The 24,846-nt window shown below is 38.1% G+C and overlaps 1 protein-coding gene across 5 annotated transcripts in view; it reads left to right on the plus strand.

The window, feature by feature from the left end:
- Positions 1 to 24,846, plus strand: part of DCTD (dCMP deaminase) — a 54,403-nt gene that overhangs the window by 1,376 nt on the left and 28,181 nt on the right. For 4 of the 5 annotated variants that reach the window (XM_031607472.2, XM_090138913.1, XM_031607471.2 and 1 more), the window contains exon 3: positions 10,823 to 10,923. The exons of the other annotated variant lie outside the window; for it this stretch is intronic. The gene's annotated coding sequence lies outside the window, so the exon portion shown is untranslated. The remainder of the gene's footprint in view (positions 1 to 10,822; positions 10,924 to 24,846) is intronic. 5 annotated transcript variants of the gene reach the window in all.

Raw genomic sequence — 24,846 nt, forward strand, 5'->3', positions numbered from 1 at the left:
TTTTCTGGATTGAAAAAGCCAAGTTTTTGTGGGAAAGAAGGTTTGGAACCCAGACCTGTGGGCGTGTTGTTGGTTTTATTTCTTTTTGCCTGTCCTTCCACAGCTTAGTACTCAGCCCTATGGTTTATTCTCCTGATACAGTTTGCGCTTACTGCGCAGTGGGATTGTCCAGTGCCCAACGGGGTTTTGGATTCCACGTCAGAGGCCAGGCACCCAACCAGTAGGTGTTACAGTAATTGATTTGCAGGCATCCAATCTCATTGTTGGATCTGCTCCTAAATAGAAAGCAAAAGAAAAGGGAGATATGATCTTAATTTAGCTAATTGTTGATTGGTAAAGACATTTGCTATCTTAGTCATTCTAATCATTTTATTCTGTAATACTAATCTGCTGTTCCATCTCTGTGAATAGCTGTATGCCTCCCAAAAACACCTGCTGGTGAACCTTCAAACTCTCTTGGAGATTTTATTTTCACATCTGCTGAATGAAGGCAATGTGTAATGAAAATATGTACTTCAAGTAAGGCCCTGGTGGTTAACAGTGGAGAAGAACTGAGGTGTACAAGCCTCTGCATCTCCATTAGAGTTCAGCTACAGAAAGTAACAGGATCATTGCCTTCTAAAGTGACAGACTCATTTATTTTCATTGAGAGTATTATGTTTCAGTCAGCTGATTGGTTTATGGAGTCCAGCCTTGTTTTTAACCAGTGTGAAGTTCTTTTACTATCCATTGAAACTTCTATATCTTCCAAGAGTCTAATTTTATAAACTTGCTTTTAGTGAGAAAGTTATCCTTCAGTGAGAAAGTACACGTGGCAATCATGTGACAGTCTAAGCTGGACTTCTGTTCTAGTTTGCTTTATCAAGAATGTTTCTTGTTATGTAAATTGAGAAGAGCTACAGAGGTTATTATTTTCTCTGGAACTAGCTGCCAGTCAGCTATCCTTGGCATGAATAAGAAGCTTTTATAGTGGTACAGTCTTTTTCATTCCTAAAAAGCAGGCCTGTTATACAGCACCACTGCTATATTCCTACTTTGTAAACAATCCACACAAATGAGAGCATGTGGTTAGAAAATCCATGATATTAAGCTAAAACTGAAACACCATTTTTGTCAGTATTACCCCCAAAATTAATTATGACTCCTGAGGTGATACCTGATTGCTGTCCTGTGTCACGACTTCAGCAGTCCGTGTGTGGTGTGCATGGATGTAGCACTGATTTATAACTATCTCTTTGGGTAAAACTTTTCGTCAGAAAAAGTCAACTTTTTCGTTTGCGCTAACAGGTGGAAATGGCAACTCTTAATTTTTGGAAATAGATATGTTAAGACCACTGCATAGTTGTCTAGTTCCTGTCTGGATGCTTGTGTGTGTGTATACAGATGTGGTTACACTTAAACATAGGCTGTTACATGGTAAGTCTTAGGCTTCCCCCTTCCTCCTTCTGTTGTTTGAGGACTTCACTGTACACATGTGAATCTACAGCCCAGAATCCTGAGAAGTTCTAAATTGGCAATGACAATAGTTGAAGTAATGCTGACAAAAAGTAGGTAATACTTGTGTAAGTAAATGCCAGACCTTTATCGTTATCAATAGGAATGTTAGCTTTTGTTGCAGTTAGTAGATTCCCATCTTCTTTTCTGCTATTTTGCAATTTGAACTGGTAGAAAATAGTTTCTTCCACTATGGTATTCTTTTAATATGTCTAGTATAGGAGGGCAGAACAGAGCATTCCTGATGATTCTTTTTAGTCTGAAATAACCTACTAATTTTAACTGTAAATAGTTTTGCAAGAACACCTACATCTCAACTGATAACCTGCCTAGCATGCTGTGCTGATGCTGTCAGCTGACAATCATACCACAGATTGTTTGGCTTAATTGTATAAGACAGGATAGTTCAGAAGATGTAAGCTTGCCTTATTCAGAGCACAGAAGGGTACATAGGAAGGAGTTTTCTGAAGTACAGAAAAATGTAGCTGTGGCATGGCTTATGTGTCTATCAGTAAGAATGATAAACAACAAGATAGGCTCAATGAGAAGGAGTTAATCGTTCCTCTGTTTTGCTGTGTGTGTTTAACAGGTCTGAGGAATTATATGTGGTACATAGTTAAAGGACTGAGTTAAAGGAAATTAGAATCACAGTTGTTTTGTGTCCTTTCTGTGTTACCGTTATCAGCTGGGAGAAAAATATCTGTGGGAAAATTTGGAATCTAAGTACAGAAAGAGATCCAGAAAGAGGATCTGCAAAGGCAAATAGCTGTGCCTTTCATGTAACAAGAAGTGTACCTTACTCCAGTCTGTATTAATGTAGTTCATCTCCTGCTACTCCCTGCTTGCTTCTTGATTCACAGTAAATCTGCTCGTGGTTCTAACTGTGATTACAAAAAAGTCATATCTGTGACTCTCTTAGTTTGATGATCCACTCAAGTGATGTCCCTGAAGAAATTTGCAGTCGTTACAGTTCTAATTCATACTAGCCACAAATGGTTCAGAATCAAGAGCTGTAGCTGTCTCCCTGAAAGGCTACATCATAGTTCAGTCTCCACTGCTTTCAAACAGAATTTGAATGCAGAATGAATTATGAAATACACTGTCAGAATTAATGAATCTCTAGAAAATCTGACAAATGCTTGAATATATATGTATTGTTTATGCTGCTATTTTTTTAGACACTTAAACGCTGTACAAACCAATCTGGACAGCCAATCTGACTTCCCTGACATATGGCTTATTGTAGAACTGTAAAAAATGTCAATATTTCTCAGCATTATGGTTATTGGCTTATTTATAAGCACAGCAATTTTTATCTAAAACAGCCAATTCTTCAAACAAACAAACAAACAAACAAAACAACAAACAACCAGCAACACCAAGGGCAACTCCAAAACAAACAAACAAACAAAAACCTAAGTAAGACTCCATTGTGCCTGGAGATTTTCAGTTTTAAAAACAGTTTTTAAAGTCCTGTGGAGTAAAACTGTACGTGAGGGAGGGAAAGCAGAGGAGGAGGAGTGCTACTTTCCCTACTGTCAGCTCCTGGTGCATGGATATGGCTGACAGTAAAAGATCTTTGAATGATACCATTTCTTGCTGAATTTATGACAAAGCTCTGCAGACACAGTGAAGCCAGTGAACGGCTTTGATAATACTTACTCTCATTCCACTTTTCTCTTTACTCCAAAGCCTGCTCTTTCCACTGTGTTCAAGTGGAGTAGTGCTAAAATAAGATGTCCTACAAAGACTTTCCATAGAATTAATGAAAAAGACCATACCAGAATCTTCTTCAAATATATATATAAACTTTTTCAGAGTGTTAACTTTGTTTTTCTTTCATGCATATATATAAAAGAAAATAATCAGCAATTACACCAAATACACATTTTGAGTCCTTGAAGACAGCTACAGTCCCATAAATCTGAAAACAAGTGCACAGAGCAATTTTAACTGATTGTTATTCTGATTAAAAAGTTAAGGTATGTGGAGTGGAAATAACAAGGTAATAGTATTGCTTCAAGCTTAACTATGGAAATGTGAATAACGCTTTCAAAGTAAAAGTCTTCTAAAATTCAGCCCAAACTACTCTTTAAACTAATCCAGCTTTCAGTTTTGTTTACTGTGATTAACATTGTTGATATTTTTGTAGGCAAAATAAAAAGATGGTGGAGAATTTTGGTTGTTCCTAGACCCCTTAGGCTTGGTGAAGTTTCAAATTAGCCTTTGAGACATATTCCCAGATAATTTTTTGATGCAGTCTTGGTATATACTCTCAATGTTACATTTTCTATAGAGACAGTCTTGCTGTATTTTATTCTTTCTAAATAGTATCTCTCATTCTAGTGCACACAAATTTAACTTTCCTGCGTTTCCTCATATAACTGTAGAATTGCACTTCTACCTTTATTCACTTCTGCCTAATGGCTTTGGAGAACCCAAAGGCACACCTGGTCAGCACAAGAGGTTTTCAAGAGCCTGGTTTTCTCTTTTGGCCACGTGTGAGACAGAAATTGACCAGCAACAAAGGGATTCTACTGAGAGAAGAATGAAAGAGTTTCTTAGTAACACCTCTTTGGTGGAGAACAGCAATGAATTTCGTCAAGTATTTAAGAGACTCCAAGTAGTGTACAGATTTACAGAGAGAATGTTTTTAACATTCCCTCTCTACTGGTGCAAGGACTGTGTGCCCACCACAGCCCGAAGGTGGCACTTACATATGTCTGCTGTGTTGCATCTGAAGGAAGCAATGGATGAAATACAAAAAATGAATGTTTTATCAGTGACATTTGGAAGTATGGCTCTCTTTTGTATCATCCATGTACTTTCAGAAACACAATGCAGTAAATGAAGTAGACTGGACTAATTGCTTGAACGTTTAAAACTTGCATGATCAAAAAAAGATCTGTATGATGAAGAAGCTTAAGGAACCTTTTTTTTTCCTAACAAATGAAAAATACTATTTGAAACACAAAACTAGTATAAGCCCTCCAAACTGCAATATGAAAAAGAAATGCATGTTTCTGCTTCCCATTTCTTCTTTTCCCTCAATGACAAAAAGCTCGGTTTCCTCATTTGAGTGCAAAGTAGTTCGACTTCTATCCTGGCAGACAACAGACAAACCCCAGTTCTATCTGATTGCTAACAGAGGCTAAAAACTATGCTACAAAAATAAAATCTGGGAGCCTGTGCAAATGTATAGTAGGAATGGGACTGTTGAATCAATCAAGCAAGATTCAGCACTGCTGGACTGCTAGAGGTGTTGCTGAATTGTATTAATCATCCCAAAGCATTTTTCATTCTAGTCTGGTTATTCAAAACCCGGAATCTCGATGAAAAGATTTAAAGATGACGGCATACAATTATTACGTTCACTTTGTGGTGGACATATGAAAGCAGATGCGTTAAATGGCTTAATGGAGTAAAAACTACCTAAATGAAATAGGATAGGGATCAGAACATAGGATGCTTTCAGCTCCTGAGCTGAATCTGTCAAACTGCACCATATCATTTTTATTATTTCAATATGTGGTCTCAGAAATGCTTGGGATACGCTTTCTTATCACAAAAAACAGACTATAATTCATACAAAAAGTCCTTTTATTTAGTTTCTCATTCCCAGATAAAACGTCTGAAAAAGTTACAAAGTCCACATGGTGAAGCACATGTTGAAATACCCGTGTCCACATATAAGATGTGACACTATTCTTCCAGCTCTTCTTTGAATTTCTTGGTGAAACAGCATAAGAAAAGCATAAATTGTGGTTAGCTGTACTTGTATTTTCACAACCAAAATGCACTAATAAAGAAATAACTTCCAAGAATATAAAAATATTATACTGAAGAATAATTCAAAGAAAATAATTCAAAGCTCAGCAAAGTCTGCAAATTTAAGTATTAAAATGTAATCCTCTGACTGAAATGTAAGAGTTGTTGCTGATAATCAGCTGTTCTGTAAAGATGTGAATGCAAAGCTGAAGGATATATAGTTGATGCTTACTCCTGAGGAATCACAGAATAGAGAGGTTGGAAGGAGCTTAAGGAGCTCATACAGTCCCACTCCTCTACTCAAGTCAGGATGTCTATAGCCAGTTGCCCAGAGCCAGGTCTGTGTGGCTTTGATAGCTGAAGAGCCCACCAGTGCTGTGGGCAGCCTGTGCCAGAGTTGGATCATGCCTTCAGTGAAAAAGTGCTGTCTGATGTTCAGAGGGAACCTCCTGTGTTTTAATTTGTGCCTATTGCCTCTTGTCCTGGCACTGGGCACCACTGAACAGAGCCTAGCTTTGTCCTCTTCACACTCTCCCTACATAAATAAGGTATTTATAGACATTGATAAGCTCCTCTGTCCCTGTGCCTCCCTGTGCTGAGCCTGTTCTGGACTGAGCAGTACCAGTGCTTCTTCAGAGGAGAGATGTTCCAGTTCCTTCATCATCTTTGTGGCCCTTCAGTGGACTCTCTCTGACGTGTACGCCTGGCTTGTGGTGGGGAGCCTGGAACAACCCAACAGTCCAGGTGTGGCTTCACACCTAGAGCAGCGGTGTCCCAACAAATCAGCAGCTGGATGTTTAGGATCCATACTGATTTCCTCTTAACCAAGATAGGCAATGAGTACAAAAGGCAGATCTTTTCAGGATTGTGATCTCAACAGCCTCCAATGGTATCATTATTCACTACAGGCTTTGTTGGTTTTTTTAAATGGAAATATTCACACTTGTTTCTCCAACTCAATATGCCACCTTGAGCAACAAAAACGAAAGTGTTCTCTTACGAAAAGGAAAAAGTGAGGTTTTCAAGCAGTAGCTCAGAAACTCACTGGTTGCTTACCACTTGTCTCCTTATTTCAAAAAATACAATATGCAACAGAACTATGGTACTGTTATACAGCAGCCTGCTTTCCAATCCAGGAATTCTAAAAAAAAAAACAACTTTATTTTTCTTTCTGATTGCACAACAAGGCCTTTCAACCTGAGGAAAGAGAGTGGAGTATACTTCAAAATGCAGTGAAGCAAGGGCTGGCTGTTGCACAGTTTCTATCTAGTTTCACCTCGTATGCTTACACCAGGATTTGGTGGGACTTCTTCAGTGTCAGGTGTGGTGCTGGCTTTTGCTATTTTCTTTGCCTTCCCCATCCCACCTCACATTTTTGTTCTTGTGGGGTCTGTCAGGGCAGGGCTCACAGTGCATCTGGCACCATGGGCCTTGCTTGCTCCATGACTGGTGCCAGCTGTTGTACCTCTGTTACCACACTGTCCCATTCTTATGATATGCCAGATCCCCACGCCCTGACCGGTCTTGCTGGTGGCTGTAGTCAGCTCAGTACCTGTTGATGGGGTGAATAGCCTGCAATGACTGCACTGCCAGCAGTGACATCTGCTGTTAGAGTCTGTGGCTGGAGTTATCACTGAAGCCATCTTGCTCTTGTGTGACAGAACTCAGTCAAAGCCAAACCAGGCATGCTGAGTTTTGCCCCTGTGTTTTCTTGGGAAAAGCTCCAAGTGGAGATGAGTGTGCTATACATCCTTCTGTGGACTAGAAACAACACTAATGCCTCATTGCCACACCAGCAGCTTCTGTGAGAGCTGGAGAAGTTGACATCCTCTTTGCCATCCTCATGCCCAATCCGTGCCTCAGGTCGTCCTGTGCATCCAACTAGCTCCCCTCTATTGGGACTTACCACCAGAACTGGTTCCTCCTTCCAATAGGTCTCTTTACCATATGCCACAACATTTCAGGTTCCAGTAAGGCTTACTGTGATGCTCAGGAGCAGCACTAAGCTGCTTATGTAGGTATTGGAGGACATCATGTGAAACTAAGGCCCAAAATCAGTGTTCCTTCTATACTGCTTACAGGGAAGGAACTGTTCTCAAGTTATACATAACCACTAATTACAGTCTTTGGGATACTGTTAAGAGAAAGCAAAGGTCGCACTGATAAAAATGTGTTATTTCTGAAGTTCTACGTTGTTTTCTTAGGTCTTGAACAAACTAATGCAGGCTTTTTGTTTTGTTTTATTTTGCTTTGTTTTGTTTTGGTGAGAGGAAAAGACACACACTGGGGCAGGGGAGAGAGAAGGAGGCAAGGAATTACTTATTCAAAGAGATTTCCTTGAGTCAAAGAAATCCCTGAAAGAAATCTTGTTAAAAAAAAAAAAAAAAAAAAAACCTGAAAAAGAACATAAGAGATTCTCAGAAATACATATGCAGAGTTTATGTGTCCGTAACACCACGTCAAATATTAACACTTTCCTGCATGTATCTCTAAGAAATCTGTTTCTGTGTCTCAGTGTAAACAAAGAAAGGTACAGAGGCCTCTTGCAAGTCTGCTTGTTTAATCTCCCCTCTCAATATTCCACATCTGTGGAATACAGTTCTCTAGCAATCTCATTTTAATAACATATTCTAATCCATTAAACTCACTCTGGTAAGCTTTCAGTGAACCATGACATCTCTAAATCAAAGTAAAATCAAAGGCCTTAGACCAGACTGCAGAGCTAAAATTCTTTCTTATCCCTTCCCTTTATTTACAGAAGATTCTTATGTTGAAATATACCAAATCATCCTGACAGATTAATTATGATGTCATGCCGTGTCAGATTTTTGGAAACAGTGTCAAAAAATGAACTGAAGAACCTGTTGAAAACTAAGAAATAGCCAAAAAACCCACCAACCCAAGTCAACCCAGTGACCTTGAACTTAGCCAAAGAGTGATAGATGAAAGACAACCCGTAATGGGTTTGTCGAAACTTTCTGTTTCCTCTCCAATCTAACCTGACAGCTGATGCTTTTGCAGCACCAAGGGAAGTCCTTTTTAAGTCCAATTATTTAAAATCCTTAGCGTGATTCCTCCATGCCAAATGCTATCAGTGCCAGGGGATCACAATGCAAAACCTTTCTTCTTCTGATAAGCACTGGGATGTAATCAACACTGATTGTTACATGCAATTGCAATCTTGATGCTTTTCACTGTACATAGTCTTAGACTAACTGCAAAATATTTTGGACTGTCCTTTTATTAGTTAGTCCGGAACTGTTTTGTAAAACTAAAGTAATTGTATTTCTATAAGGTAATTTTGTAACCCAAGAAAACATACCAAAAAGCTGGGCTTAGAGAAGATCCGTAACCTTAAATTTATCCTGCTAAAGGCTTATTTGATATTTTACTGAATCTGTTGAGCGTTCTTCATTTCCCATCTATTCCCAGGTGGCTCTTCCTTTCCCCAGCCCTGAACCCTCCATCCCACCATCCCAAAAATCTCGCTTCTCATTCCTTCAGGATAGCCTGACAAATAGATGCAGTGATGAAGGATTATCCCTTCTGCTGCTGCTCTGATTCATCCAGGCAGCTTGGAAGAGAGTACAGAAAAGAGCACAACACCTTCCTGTAACAAATAATCTTCTGGATGTTTTCCTGCCCTGAAATTGAGCATTATGGCTCACATTAATGAAAACATATTATTTCCCTTGCTCTGGGATTTTAGAGGGACCTTTTGGAGCCACCAATCTGTGACATAAGAAAGCAGCAGACCCCTTGGTTTCTGGAGGAGCAACACCTGGAGCTTTTTTTTTTCTGCCAGAAGCAGTAGGGACAGCACTTGGTATTTCATCTCTTGGGCCATGGAAATGGGCAGCTTCTGCCTTGGCAGCCAGGCTGCAGTACTTCACCTAGTGGGCCTGACTGATCGCACTCTCATCCTCCTGCAGCCAGCACTGTGCTAAGCAGGAAGGATGCTGGCATGCCTCTCCCCTCTCAGCAGAGTGGTTTAATGGAGCTTTTCTCATTACTTGAGGTTTCATGTTTTCTACAGACACGCATTATGACAGGTATCACGCGTATCAGGATCTACGTACTTTCAAACTCCTTTTCAAACCACTGTATGTCAGAAGGCTGGAGTAAGTTTCACAATTCAGTCTTTCTAACTGCCTGTGACAGATTCAAATGCGTTTGCATGCTTGGATTTTCAGATAGCATGTGGATCACAGGTCACGCATGTGCATGTAGAGTGGAAAAGCTGAACTTTGTAAAGTAGCAGAAGCTTGGAAGCTTAGCAAAAGGCAATTTTAAGCTAAATAGTAAAAACAATAGTATGTGTATATATGTATAATTTGACAATACATTAGGTTTTGCTATTCTTTGCTAAGAATGATACCTTTAATCTCTTGCCGCATCTGAACATTTATTTGACACAATAACCACAATTTTGTTCATCAATATTACAAAAATTGTGCCTCAAATAAAAAGATTGTTCTCATGGGACGAAACTTTAAATGATACATGCGGAAGTTACAGTAGCATCCAGGAGTTCATATTTTGTAGCTGTTTTCATTAGGGAAAACCTTTATTAACATTTAGCATTTTTTTCATCAGCAAAGCACTTTCAAAACATTTGCTAATTAAAACCTTTATATCTTTTAGACAGCGAAAGTGCCTTTTCCAGCCCGCACATGCTATGTAACTTATTTTATTAGTGGTTTAGTAATAAAGTCAGATAAACCTTTGATTTAATAATTAGCTTTTATAGAGTGCTTTCTGCCTTCAAAGCACTTTGCAAACATTAACTAATTAATTCTTGCAACTCCCCTGTAAATGGGGAAGCAAGCACATTCATATATGTTTGCATGTGGTTCAGGGAAGAAACTATTATCTCGAGCATTTTACAAAACAGAGAATTAAGACATATAAATTATTTACTGAAGTCCACAAAGACAGAAACATTGTCAGGGTAGGAACTGAAACTCATTCATCCTCCTCATCCTTGTCCACACTCTGACCGCTCGGCTCTTTCAGGATTTTTCTCTCAAGAAGTGCAGCTAGGTCAGCCAAAGCAAGGCATGGATGCTAAGCAGGCATCTCCATGTTCCTACTACCCAGTGTCCCAGGCACAGACATACTCAAGGAGCACACGTGGGCTGTGCTTACATGGTGATTGGCACAGCAAGTTTGCCTTGCACTCTGGCCACGTGTCTGTGGTTCATGAACAAGGTGGGGGTCACAGCAAAGGGCTGCAGTGGGGCCAGCAGTTTCCAGCAAGCTCCCAGTAATGAACTCTGCTCACTCTTATCCACTGGGCATTCGCACTGCCACAATATGAAAATATCATCAGTATTCTGTGAACAGCTTCTTTTGTTTCTGTCTCCAGTTTAGGTACAGCTTGCTGTAAGTTTGCATCACAGTACAAGAGGAATTTATGTTGTCCTTTTTCTTAACTAACTTGTTTACTGATTTGGTACCTACAATAATACAGTTTTCCTGCCTGCCCCAACCCATCTGTCTAGGATGTTATGCTGCGTTTTGGTCACACAGAAAATAAGTACTTCTTCATGTGCTGTAGGTGGAATGAGAAGAGTACGAGCTGCAAGAAGGCTGCACCATGCACCAGGGTACCAGAGGTCTTTGAAGAGTCATTTGCGATGTTTCAACTCAGCAAAGCAAATAAGCTCTTAGAAATTTTAAAGTAAAGCTTGCTAAAAAAGTAAGCTTGGAAATTTTTCTGAAGTTAAAGTACATTCTTAGAACATGTGAAGGCCATTAAGGAGGTTTCAGAATAAATGCCTCGTTTTCAATGAATTTAAGAATTTCGTGAGGTACACATGTCCAAATACTTATCATTGTTTATTTTTGCTAGATGTTGTAAATTAATGTTATTGTGTGCATTCTTGAGTGATTAAGCAGTAAAGCAGAAATGGATTGTATAACTGCTGCATATCAGCTAACATTTAAAAACTCTAAGAAACTTCAGGACATTTTTAATAGCCCAACTGAGCCAAGTTTTCACGTGTCATAGTGTCTTCTTCAGGCAAGAGAAATAGAGTGAAACAGTAAGAAATATCTGGCTGCTTGCTAATGCACATTTCATCATTACATTCAGATAAACCAAACAATTAAATAATGCAGAAGGTTTGTGTAGATTAGAGAATTAGGGACAAAGCATTCCTTGGTGGTCAGCTATTTGTTTAGTGTTGAAGAGTAACTTTTGTAATTCTGTTTCTGTAAGCTGAGTCTATCAAGTAGAGACTACTAGACAACAGAAGAGTGCTGCATTTTGCATGTGGTGTGCCAAGCACTATTTCTCTGTGGGTATGAACAGATTTTTTTTTAATTTGTTATTTTATTGTATTTATAATTAGCCGTCTGGAAAAAAAAAAAAGTTCTCTTTTAGCATCTGCAGTGATGCATTGATTCTTTCATTACAGCAAATATGCATGACCCCCGGTGTTCAACTGTAAACAATAATAGTTACTGGCTTCATTAGTAAGCTAGCAGATGGCTTATAAGTTCTCATGGTAGCTTTTATCCATTTGAGGCTTGCAGTGTGCAAATGTTTGTCTTTTAAACAGGATAAAACAATGTAAAAGGGACTCTGTGCTTTGTTTTTATTAGTAGCAATTCATTTGGATTGGAGATTTGAATCTGAGTATATGAAATGCACTGTCAGTTTTTCCTGTCCACAGGTAAAGTACTTGCTGGGCCTTGCCTCTACCTCTGTGGCATTTTCTGTACCAAAAGAAATGAGGTCAAATATCACTTCTGGAGTTTTGACAGTCGTATTTTAATTAGTAGGACTCACATTCTAAAATCTCCCCTTCCCTTCCCTTCCCTTCCCTTCCCTTCCCTTCCCTTCCCTTCCCTTCCCTTCCCTTCCCTTCCCTTCCCTTCCCTTCCCTTCCCTTCCCTTCCCTTCCCTTCCCTTCCCTTCCCTTCCCTTCCCTTCCCTTCCCTTCCCTTCCCTTCCCTTCCCTTCCCTTCCCTTCCCTTCCCTTCCCTTCCCTTCCCTTCCCTTCCCTTCCCTTCCCTTCCCTTCCCTTCCCTTCCCTTCCCTTCCCTTCCCTTCCCTTCCCTTCCCTTCCCTTCCCTTCCCTTCCCCTCATTTCCAGAATCAAGTGATGCCCCCTTTCAGCAGAGAGACAGTACTGCCTCCAGTTTACCTTTCATGTCTCAGGAATCTGACTGTTGACACCATTAGTGCCATTTTGTCATTCCAAAACCTTACTTACACAGCCAGACTTTTGCATATGGTTTTGGAATACCCAATGAAATACAGCTTTATTTGCTGTCATCACCAGTTTTGTGTTCAGAGTGTGATGAACTTCAGGATGGTTCCCTGAGAGCGTGCTTCATGCAATTGCAATGACTCTCAAAAGTAACCTAAAAATTTGTTATGGAACTGTGCAGAGCTATCTAAAGACCACTTCATCTTCAATAATACTGAATACATAACTCTTTTAAAAGCAGAACCATTTTATTTTAATGTGTGAGTCTCTTCAGTGGCTTTTTAAAATACAAGCTCTCTTCACAATTTTCATGAATTTGCTTATGTTGATAGCTGGAATCAAGCTTCATTATTGAGAAATAGAAGCAGGAAGACATATATTAAGGGCCACCAGGTTTTAAATAGCTTCAGTTCTCTATAAAAGCATAGACACATGGCAGTGCAAACTCCCTCAATGTGTTCCACTATTGTGTTTCAAGTGGATCTGTACATGGAGGAGCCAGGAAGTCATTCACTCTTCATGGCCTTTCACTGTCGCCTCCTTATGGTTTGTTCACTAATGCATAAGCATTTGACTGGTTGATTTTTTGCAAAACAAATGCTTCTGTTTAGGTAGGAGTCAGCCATGTGTTTTAGCACGAATTAGAAACTTTTCTTTTAGTAAAGGGTAAGTCTTATTTTGAGGGCATAAATGAACCAGACTGCATGCTCCTTGTGTTTCCTTATGGTGCAGTAAATAATTATACTATTAGTATCAAACTAGGGGATCTTCCTGAGTAAACAGTGATCTAGTAAATCTTTAGAGTTTTATATTGTATTTGCATATTTTAAATTCAATTTTAAAGTTTAAAATAACTTTTGTTTGGAGAGACAGCTGTATCTCCTGGAAAAATATGGGAATGTTGGTTTCAGAGCATGTATTTTCACTTCTTATCCTCATTTTTTATTTTAGTATTAAAAATAATATGTGCATAAAATTTTTCTTTCTTCCGAGCCCATCTGCTCTTGCTTCTACCTTACCTGAAGATCTAACCCCTTGCAAGTGACATCTTCAATGAAGAAAAAGCAGCAGGAGCAGATGATCTTTCAAGAAATAAAGATCCTATTTTCATGCAAATTTACAAGTAATTAAAAGTGATGGGAGAAAAAAAAAAAGCATCTCAATATGCAATATCTTCAAATTTAATTTGAAATATAATAGTTTTAAACTTTCCCATAAGAAGTCCCAGACTTTTTAAGTGGATTCATTTTGAAAGCAGTAAGAATTGTCATTCAGATTAATGGGCTGTTTTTCCTTATCAAAAGACACCTTTAAAACAAGTTTGAGGGTAATGGTAAGAAGTTTTAAGTGTTTTTTTTTCCCCTATGATTTGAAATAAAGTTAATTAATTTCCTAAGTAAACTGAAATTCCATTCAAGTCTGGGTGAAGTATAGCAGTACTCAAAAAAGCCATTCTATGGACTGCTTCAAACCCAACGTGACTTCCATTTCAGGAAGTGTGCCAGCTGTATCTTCAGCATTTACTGTTACCTCATTCTCTATCTCATCTTTCCTGAAGGAAGTATTTTATTAAGAAAAACAAAAACAAAACAAAAAAATTGTTCATGAAGTTTTACCATTTGTTATTAATCACTAAATTAAAAAAAAAAATCAGGAAGGGGAAAATATATTGTGATAGCAATGCATTCTACAGTTCTGTCCTTTTAAAACTGCTGCAGAAATGGAGAGACTTAATTTACATCTGTCCTGTCCTATTCTATTCTATTCTATTCTATTCTATTCTGTTCTGTTCTGTTCTTTGTCTACTGTAAAATGGAATCTGAGGTGTTGAGAGTTCTTGATTCTCATGAAAGACAGAAAGAGTTAAAAGCACAAAATCAGAATAAAATTAAAATATTGCCTAAGCAGTGGATACAGTTCTGTTCATCTTTACAGAAGCTGTAAGGATACAGAGCTGGAATGCATAAACAACTGCTGCCATTTTATCCCATGCTATTTAGATTCATTACTCAGCATATAAAAGTAGTTACGACTCCTATGATAGGTGCACCTTTATTGATTAGAAGTAAGTTTGTTTCTGATGAGTTAGGAAAGGCTGGGCATTACACACATGCATAGAAACAATGTAAAGCTACTCAATTTACATCCTGCAGAATGAAAAAAAAGTGAAGTATTGATGATTTATTGATTACAGCTCTCATTTAGATGAGGAGGTGCAGGAAGTGATAAATAATGTAAATATTTTAAAATTCTGTCAGTGATAACCTAAAGGGAATATTGTGATTTGCAATAACACTTGGAAAAATTCCTTCACTAATGCTAGCAACTAGAATTATTGGTACAACAGGCCAAATGGATTTCACAGGGATTTGGTGATGCCCTATGTGCATCAGCTCGTTCTTCCTGTGCATTTGTGTTTGGTTTGTTTGTTTGTTTCCTAAGGGAAGCTGATGTTCTACAAGGATAAAGTGAGGCAGCTCTATGGTAAACTATTACTCTAAGTGCTATGAATAGAACCTACTGTTATATTGCAGTGTTTGTCACTTCAGTGGAATTAAGAAACTGAGGAGGCTAACAGTGGTTGGGTGTAGCCACATCAAGATGGCATCCTGTACTCTAATAAACATCTTCTTGGATAAGATGTACTCAAATATTTTAACTTCACTTTTATGCAACTTTTTCCAACTTTTAAACTGTTGGAACTTCAGTGCAGATTTGGTTAGCTGATGCCTTAGGCAGCTGCACCGAGTGTTTGAATTTCTTATGATAATGAACGGTTAAAGCTAACTGGAGTGCCTCTATTTTTTAATTGATTTAGCAGTTGATTGTCTCACAAGATTTATGTTTCCCCTGTGCTCAGAAAATAATGTTGTCAGTTGGCACTTGAAGCTATATTATTTTTATTACAAACATCACGGATGAAACATCATTTTTGTCAATTATGATTTTAGAGGATGAAAAAGATTGTTCATAAAGGCAGAGAATATAAAATACTGTGTAAAGGTCACTGGATAGGTCAGAGCTGATGACCATCTAGCTATAAATGAACTACCAGAAGCTAGATAATATACCAAATGAGAACATTTGATATACTAATTCTTTTCCGTGTAGTAACATAAAGCAAGCAGACTTGCAATACATCTTTTTTTCCACAGGAGTAAGATTGCTTCCTTTTCTGCTTCTGCCCTCATTTCATTTTCATAGCTTCATTCATTACATACCTATTAAAAACATTATTATATTTTTTCCAATATGGAGGAAAGACTTATAAAGAAAATTCAGGATGTCTTGAAAGCTTTGTAAAAGAAACAATTAAATGGAAGATTGTCCAGAAGAGGATCCCAAGAAACTATTCTTGTGTGCATTGGGCCTATTTCTATTCATCATTGTACTCACAAAGAGCAGGAATAATACCACTGATGCCAGTGGTGCTAACAGCAGATTACTCTATTTTGCATATTCTACCAAAAAAAAGGTCATTAGTATTGCAAAACTGAGCATTCAAAAGTTAAAAACTGACAATATTATGAAAAGAAGCATTAGCAGATTGCTCTAAGGAGGGAGAAGGAGAGCAATTTGCATCTTAATATGTGGATAGAAAATCTGGAAATCTACCAAAGGTGAATATCTGAATGTCTTTGAGGAAAAATTCTGTATGAAAATATTAAATATGAAGCATAGATGTAAGATTCATCAGAGCGCTTGTCAGTGCCTTTATATTTCAGTCACCCAGTGAGATGATGAGAATACCTGAGATAGGTTCAGAATTAAGCAAGAATAGTCATAGGCCGATTCAAGAGAATAGTAGAAGAAAACCACAAAGATTCTCCATACTAACATAGAGAATCCATGAAAAGCAACATAGAGCAGGCCAGCAGAGCTTAGTTCATCCCCTTTCTGTGAGAGGGATTCAGATGAGACAGGGAGAAGGCTCATTTTGTTCTCAGTGCCCTGATCAACAGCACAAAAGCCTGTGAGAAAGGATCTCCCACAATCACTGCTTTCAGTCCTATTTTTTCCGTATGCATCTGACATCAGTAGGAAGGCAAATGAGATTATAACTCACTGTGAAAAAAATAACCTCTTCTGTTCTGTTTCACTCTATTCTTTACGCTGCTCTTTATATATTAATATTTTAATCTTCCAAAAATGAGGTAAGTGTGATGTCTGTCGTCATTTAACCTGCCCACTTAACCTGTGTGTTTTTCCTTAAGAATACTGCAGAAACATACAGTCAGCTTTTGGTCTTGCTTTGTTGAGAAATGGCCTGTTTTATGGTTTATCTTGTCTTGCACATGAAATAGAAGGTGGTGACTCTTGTGATAGCCTTTTCTTTCTGTAAGAATTGATTCTGTATTTTCTTTTTTCCCTACACTCAGACCTTCCAGAATTTTGTTTGTTGTATGAATATGTTATCCTGATAGAATATAACAAAGAACAACTTAGTCCAAACCTAATCTCATTTTCCTCCTCTTCTAGCTTTTCAGTTAGCTTGACTTTAGGCTGCAAAATACTGAGATCTCAGATCTATGAAAAAGCATTATGGAGAGTGGAAAATGAGTTTTCTGTGTCTAGAACCAATTCTGGATATCTCAAAAGATAACATGTTAGAGTTTCTTGACAGCTGCAGGTTTCACACCTCTTTTCTGTAACATAGGTGAAAAAGAAGTTATCATCTTCTGCAGCTCAACAGAGATAACTGCCTGAGAGCAAACATTTGTCTCAGATGCAAAGATGCAAGAACATTAGTGAGAATCCACAAACAGTCCCCAATTACAGACTGAATTGGCCACTCATAGTTCTGTATTTTCAGGCAGAAAAGTCTTACTGCCTCTGTGAGCTCTTCAAGTATCAATTACCCATTTGCATCAGCCCATGTTTGTTTGTGAGTTGCTGTTGTCAAAAGAATAAGCCATCTTGATACCAATGAGTATGGTCAGATGTTGTGAAGTGCAGCTTGCATTTGTTGTCTTAATGTTGTCCAGCTGGTTCTCCTACAGGCTGCATTTGGAAACTGAAAAGGCAGATGACTATGTAAATCAAGGATCTGATAGCCACAGAGCTGCTTCCAATCACTGGTTTTGAGTATGCACCTTCTGGAGAGGCTCTAACATAAAAGCTCAAATACAAGGACAAATAGAGTAGTGATAAATGTAGCATACACTGCATTAGTTAGAGAGCATGGCAATGAAGAGCATCACTTAGTGCTCTAATACACACACTTTACAAATATGGTGCCCTAAATCCCTCTTTGTTCCCAGAAGTATCACAGCAGTCTTCCAACTGTCCTCTACTTGTATACCTCCTAATTTATTGAGAACAACAGGAAGATAAGAGAAAATTTTGTTTTGCTGTTCTGTCTGCTGCCTTACCTATCAGTTCCTTGCATGAAGACAGCTAACAAGTAAACTTGAGCTGTTAATCTTTGTCTTCCTGGGACAGATTCAAGTTAATATTCTGGTTTGCAGTTCTTTTCACACTCATTCGTGCTGTGAGACTGGATTTATCCTTCTTCATCTTTTGCATAGAATTTTTGTCCTTTCTATCTACTGCCAGGTATTGAATGGTTAATGGTATTTATGCAGCATTCTACATTCTTAACAAACAATTTGAACATAATTTAGTGTATAATTTATCCAATTACCTGATGTTTTCAACTTTGTATCTAACATTGCCAGATCTTTGACATGTTCAATGCAGCCCATAATTCTGGGCATAACCTCTGTTATTTTTTAACTTCCTTATTCTTACTTTTATACATTTTACGTTTATCATGTCTAAGACATATACGTATCCATTTTTTTCCCCCATTCAATTTGAACTGTATTTTCCTCCTTTCTGTTCATGGCCAGCTGGTCCTTGCATTCCTGACACATCAAATTGCACACCTTGAAGCTCTGTCAGTTTTCCTGTTCATTAATATGACAAAGATGAGGACTTAACACTAAGCTCTGTGATGCTGCATTTGTCATCTTCCTTTTACATTTATAACCATTCGTTGACTTTGAAAGCAAGCCAGTTTGTTATCCAGTTGAGTATTATTTCCTTACCTTCTTACCCTATTCATTAATAATGTATTTGGTACTGTATTAAAAGCTTCCAGGGAATACAAGGGAATAATGTATACTTCTTTACCCTGGCCTGTTTGTATCATAACTTTCTCAAAGATATTATGCAGGTTGGTTATGCATTATATTCATTTTCATAGAATCATAGAATGGTTTGGATTGGACATGACCTTAAATCTCATCTAGTTCCAACACCCCTGCTGTGGGCAGGGACACCAGGCAAGCTTTTGGTAATCCATACGCTGAAATATTAAAGCTTCTATTTACATGGAGAGTCTGGGCAGTTTACCAATGTAGAAATATTTGTCTTGTATTTTTAGATACCTGCCATAATTGAATAAGCATTATTTAATATTTTCTGAGAGATATAACATAAAGCAATGTATTTGGCATGGTACCCAGTGCAAAAAATACGATTTCACAGAACAGAAAGGAACGACAACCTAATAGAGAACAAAGCAGAGTCCATCAAGACATACCTTCTAAATGTCAGAAACATGTATTTTACACACAAAAATCAGTGAAGTTTTTACATCAATTATAGTTTCATAAAGTACTCTGGGGTGTGACTCTGTAGCAATGTGAAGACAACAAAGGAAATACAAGCCTGCAAAAGTGTCACAAACACATTACATTCAGAAAGTACCCATTAAATTTGATGGAGAAAGAATTCTTGTTCCAACTTATTAGGTTGTTATATATTTAGAAGTGGAATTCCTTTAAAACTCTTTGCCATTAAGAGCCCAGTGAATTCAACAGGGATTCATGGTGAAAAGAAGTCTGGTTGGAGACATTTGCCATATGCTATTCTTTTGATTTCACTGAAAGTTCTGTGAGCATGTTAAGGACAATATAGACTTTTCATAGCAACACTTTTTCCTCACATATCTCATACTTCATTTTTTGTGCTTCATTAATTGATACAGAGTTTAAAGAACAACAATAAAGAAACAGAAAAATGGGAGCATCTTCCCTTTTGACTGTACGAAGTCAGAGCAAGGCCTGTTCCTGTGACTCACCATATTGAGGGGATATAACTGTATTCCATATAGTCCCATAAACTTGACCACTATGACCAACTTCACAAATGGGTGGTTAGGCTGTAGGTTAGAGGACAGGTTCTCTAGCCATTTATGTGACTTAACGCTTTTTCCACATTGGCTGACATGTCCTACCATTGCTTTGTGGGGTTTTTTGGCCCTGGAACAACAATGACAATTGTTCTGAACCATTCAAGCCCAAAGCTTCTTGTACCACAGTAGGTGTAGTTGTAACCATGAGGCAAAACAGTGAAGGGACAGAGCTGACATTTCTCTCCACGTAATCTTGGACTGGTGCACATCTTTCTTGGCATACTCTTTCATACCCTTAAAAGATGAGACATAGTTTGTTCTAGAGACTTCACCAGTCTCTGGAACTTAAGCCATTCTTCACAATAAACCTTTGACCTTCTAATGATAAATTCTGTGTTATTACCAGCACACAGTAATCTCATTATTGACTCTCATTTCCAAGTAATTTATGAATATACTGAAGAACACTTCTCAGACAGACAACTGTGAATCTTCACTTGTAATGTCCCCACTATGAAAACTCACCATTTACCCTCATGCTCTCTCTTTTGTCTTTTTAACCAACTATTTATCCATGCCATAGCATCAGGCTGGATTCGTATTACATTTAAACTTGTTATGGGCAGAAGGGATTGTACCTTAAAGGAGGAGATAAGAATGAACTGTTAGTCCCATTAATGTTTTAGTAATCTATTGTTACAGATCATCCCATTAACACAGGAAGAAAACTTTAACAATACAGTTAAAATCATTGTATATAAACTGGCTTGTATCTGCTCAGTTTCTTTGGAGCTGTGCTCACCTTCTGTATGTCCTGAAGGATCCTAGGGTCAACAACTTCCATCTTCTTTAAAAAGACTGCATCAGAAGTGGGGCTGTTAGGAGTCACTGTCCTTCCATGTCTCTGCTGGGAGGAGTTTCATGTTCATAGCTGATGTTTCTTTCCCCTCAGTGCAGGAGTATGCTTGGGTTTTCTCACTACAGTCTACAATCTTCTCATTGCTGAAATCTGAAATTTGCTCCACAGCTTCCTTCAGACCTTTGTAAAGGGCTATTGTTAGAGCAGGGTTGCTAGGCTTGTACAGTATGAAAATATCCACAGTCAAGCTCAATCCAGTTAGCCAATAGCCACTTGACCACTAGACAATAGTCATATAGTGAAAAAAAAAAAAAAAAAAAAAGTCCAGATCAGCTCCAGTCAGAACCAGCATGGACCCAGGGGCTTCTGCACTGTCAGGTCACTACAGGGTCTCCGGTCTTTTACTGGTATTGGCAAAATTGTATTTACTGGGTTATACCTAAATGCACTGAAATGCTTTTATCAGAATTGTAAGTTGGTGCTTTCCTCGGGAGAACTCAAAATTTTCCAAATAAAACAGATCTATCCAGGTGTCCCCTAATTCTGTTCCTTATCATTGTTGCTAGTTATTTGCCCAATACACGTCAGGCTTACACCATTCCCCAGATTTTCTCTGGAACCTTTTTAAAGAATTGATGTCACATCAGCTTCCTTCCAGAAGCCAGGCAATTTAAAGCAATAGGTTACCCCCTGCTGTGAGTAATTCAGCTCTTTCATCCTTGAGTTCCTTTAGAAATTTGGAGTGAATGCAATACAATCCTGGTGATTTTCACCTTATCTATTTATTCCGTAATCTCTTCTACAGTAATTCCAATTTCAGACTGATGTTCTGATGGGTCCCCTGCCAAGAAGGGGTCTGGTTTCAGAAACTTCCCAGTTCTTTCCACAATGAACACCAATGCAGAGTTCACTTAGCGTCTCTGCAACGACCCTGTCTTCTCTGGGTGCTCTGTTATGCCCTGAAAATTAGCTAGTCCTACAGATTTTGGCAAGTTTCCTGCTTCTGATGTATTTTGTGGGAAAAGGATTATTAGTTTTGATTCCTTTGTTAGTTATTCTTCAGATGCTTCTTGGTCTGCCTTATTATGTTTTCACATTTAACCTGACAGAGTTTATAACTCTTTCTTGTTCTGTCCCTTGAAAATGACTTCAGCATTTTCAAAGGTGTATTTTTTTACTTCTAACGGCCTCACTTACCCTGCTGATTAGTTACATGAGCTTCCTTTAGCCCTTTCTGAAGTCCTTCTCAAGAGAAAGTATGTATTTCTAATACAAATCCTTACGTAGGTTCCCTGTACAGAGTTGAGACTGAGCTGTCCTTAGTTTAATGACTTGTCTCTTACTTTGTTATTCTCTTTTGAATTAAAATAAAACAGTAGGGAGGATGTGCCCAGGAGTAAGCTCCTTACTGTTCCCTGACCGTAAGCTTCTCTAGGTATTGCTGGAGGAGTTTGCTGGCAGGGTTCCCTTTCTCAGAGCTGTGTCTGTAGGGAACAAAGGAATGAAACTGAGGACATATGTGTACGTGCTGTTCCAGGACTTTCTGGGCTCTTACCTCCCTTTGCTTTGTCCCCTTACACTTATTTATGATGCATCCAGCTGTCTTGTACTTCTGTCTCATACCAATAGAGCTTTTGCTGAACAGTTGTCCTATTTGCATTTTTGTGGCACACTTACTGCCATTTTGGGACCATGGCAGTGGGGAGTAACTAGGCTTGTCTGGCATCATGTCTAAAATGACAGCAGGGTGATGATTTGCACAGTAAGGCTTTAGGTAGATGTACATTCCTCTGGCTTCCCTGCTAAGCTAGCAAAGAGAACTCTTCACAGTGCCTGTTCACTGACCCAACTGTTTCACAAGACTTGTACACATAGGATCAGCAGAAGGGAATAGCTTGGTTCTGAGGCCTCGTTGCAGTAGTAAATATTGACAATTCCAGTGAATGATAATGAGATTGTGCAGAGGGAAGATAAAGGGCTCTCCTCTCATCCACAGTGGATCAGGGTTAGGGTCAGGTAACTCAGCCTCCCATCGGGCTATTGGGAAAGCCTGCTGTGCAGGGTGATGTCCTGCTCCTCTCAGGTGTACTGTGCCTTTCAGTACAATGCAACTGGCCATCCAGGCCAGGAAATCTGTATCATGTTGGAAGGGTGAAGTTGAAATATAACTCAAAATCAATGGCGTTGAAAAATTATGAAGTGTAAAAATAAGAACAGACTGTGATTCTTCTCATACACTTTCCATACTGGTTCTCTAGGCTTCTAAGCATCTTTACTACTCACGTATCTCTGCAACCTCATTCAGAAATCTTTCACAGAAGAGCTGAGAGCAAGCTGCGATCCAGAAGTTACAACTTGTATTCCATGCCATGACACTTTCCAAATGATGGCAACCGGTGAGGAAATTGAAAGTTTGAGTCCTGCCTAGCACTTTAATTTTAAAAAAATAGTCAAATGTGAAAATAAACATGTAGGATTAAGCCATTCTGACATATTCTAAATTTGGGATCAAAGAGATAAACTTGTCACAGTGTGCTCTCACAGAAGCTAGGGAGATAAGATTCTTGAGGCTTTGATCAGCTTTGGCTGATCCTGAGCTGTCATTCAGTGGTTTATATCCCTGGAATATATATAGTCATGGTTACAGCGTGTTCCTCCTCTAATATGCATAGTCTGCTCTGTAGAAAATGAAGTTTTGAAACTTTTTTATAAGATAAAAAATCAAGATTAAGTTCTTGCATAGCTTAAATATTGGGGTTTTTTATTTTCTTTTGCTCTCTAGAGGTGAGGACCACAATTATGGTGCTTTACTCGTTTATCAGTGCACTCGCTGTATCCTTTTTCCAGCACATCCGTTTTGAGCTATAGCACATCTTACTTATTTTTGTTCTGTGCATTAGTGTTTGCCAGCAGGTGGTCATGAGTACAACAGAATTTCTGTGCAAGCAGTCGGTATTACTGACAGGGTTTTCTTGGCCCTACTGCTGCTGAATTATCAGGAGAATAGAGCGGAAAAACATTTTTAGAAAGCTGTGTTGGATGCCAAGTGGAAACAGAAGACTGCTTCCATGAGGAAACCTACTTTACTAGCTACCTGATACACTACTACTAGCTAAATATAAATAGCTGTATTAATATTCCTTTTGACTTCAGGCTTTGGAAATAAAAGCACTAGCGCTTATGGACCATAGTAGTTCTTATCTGATCTGCAGCTCATTTCAGCAGCCGTCATCTTCCATTTGTCAGGTCAAAAAAATAGACAAACTCAATATAATGTCTGTTATTGAATGCAAAAGCTGCTATTTTTCTGGTAATTATCTTGGTTCATGCCACAAGTCTGAATTTAAATGCATAATTCAGATTCTTTTGAAGTTATACGAGTCTTAGCCATTTCATTCCTCTGAATTACGCTTGACAAATTTAGATCCTATTTAACATTTCTAATTATTTTTTTTTACATTCGAGGAAATTGTCAAGCTATTCCATAAATACATAATTTTGCAGTAAGAATTTACTCATGGAAACATATTGTCATCTTCACATATGCAGAAATTATGAGTCAGATCCATTTCCTGGTAGATTATTTCTTCATTTGCCTCGTGATTTGAGGGACTTTCAGATTCAACTCTGTTTACATTTTGAAAGTAGTTCGAATTCACTTTTTAACTACAAGGTGTAGAAAGGACGTTTTTCTATAAATGAGAGCTACAGTTCCCATTTTCACACTAGCATTTACTGGCTCAGCCTCTTAGTAAAATATATAAATGTCAGAAGATTGGAAATAAAAATAATCAGATATGATAATTATGAAATAGAAAGAAGAGCTTTGATAACTAATAGTATAGTCAGCAACTGAGAAAACAATGGAAATCAGTGTTAATGAATGTTGATAAGTTGCCCTTTAAATGCATATCTGGAGTTACACTTCTTTGTACAACTGTTTTCTTGTTAAAAAGAAAAGAAAGAAGGAAAAATATTATCTCAATTTGGATACAGAATAATACAATTAATTCAGGGAATGGCTATTTTTTTTAATTTTTATTTTTATTTAAGCTGTGTGAAAACATGTAGCCATGTAAGTGCTGCAAAAAGCAGCCAGTCCGCGAGGTGAACCACATGTGGATAAGAACTGAATTTTAAAGTAATCTTGAATTTGAAATGTAAGTTAGAAAGATGTAGAAGTGTTCAAACATTCCTGCAAATAAGTGAGGTAGACAACGTGATGAAACATGAAGGGATGGTCAGCTTAGACTGGACAAAGCACAAGACTTTGTAAAAATCGGAGTGTTAATACATAATATATACATGTGTTACTATATAATATATAGCATAAATAATATATTGGTATATTTATAATATAAGTT

This window comes from Phasianus colchicus, chromosome 4, assembly GCF_987193195.1.
Source record: "Phasianus colchicus chromosome 4, bPhaCol1.hap1.1, whole genome shotgun sequence".
Lineage (NCBI taxonomy): Eukaryota > Metazoa > Chordata > Aves > Galliformes > Phasianidae > Phasianus > Phasianus colchicus.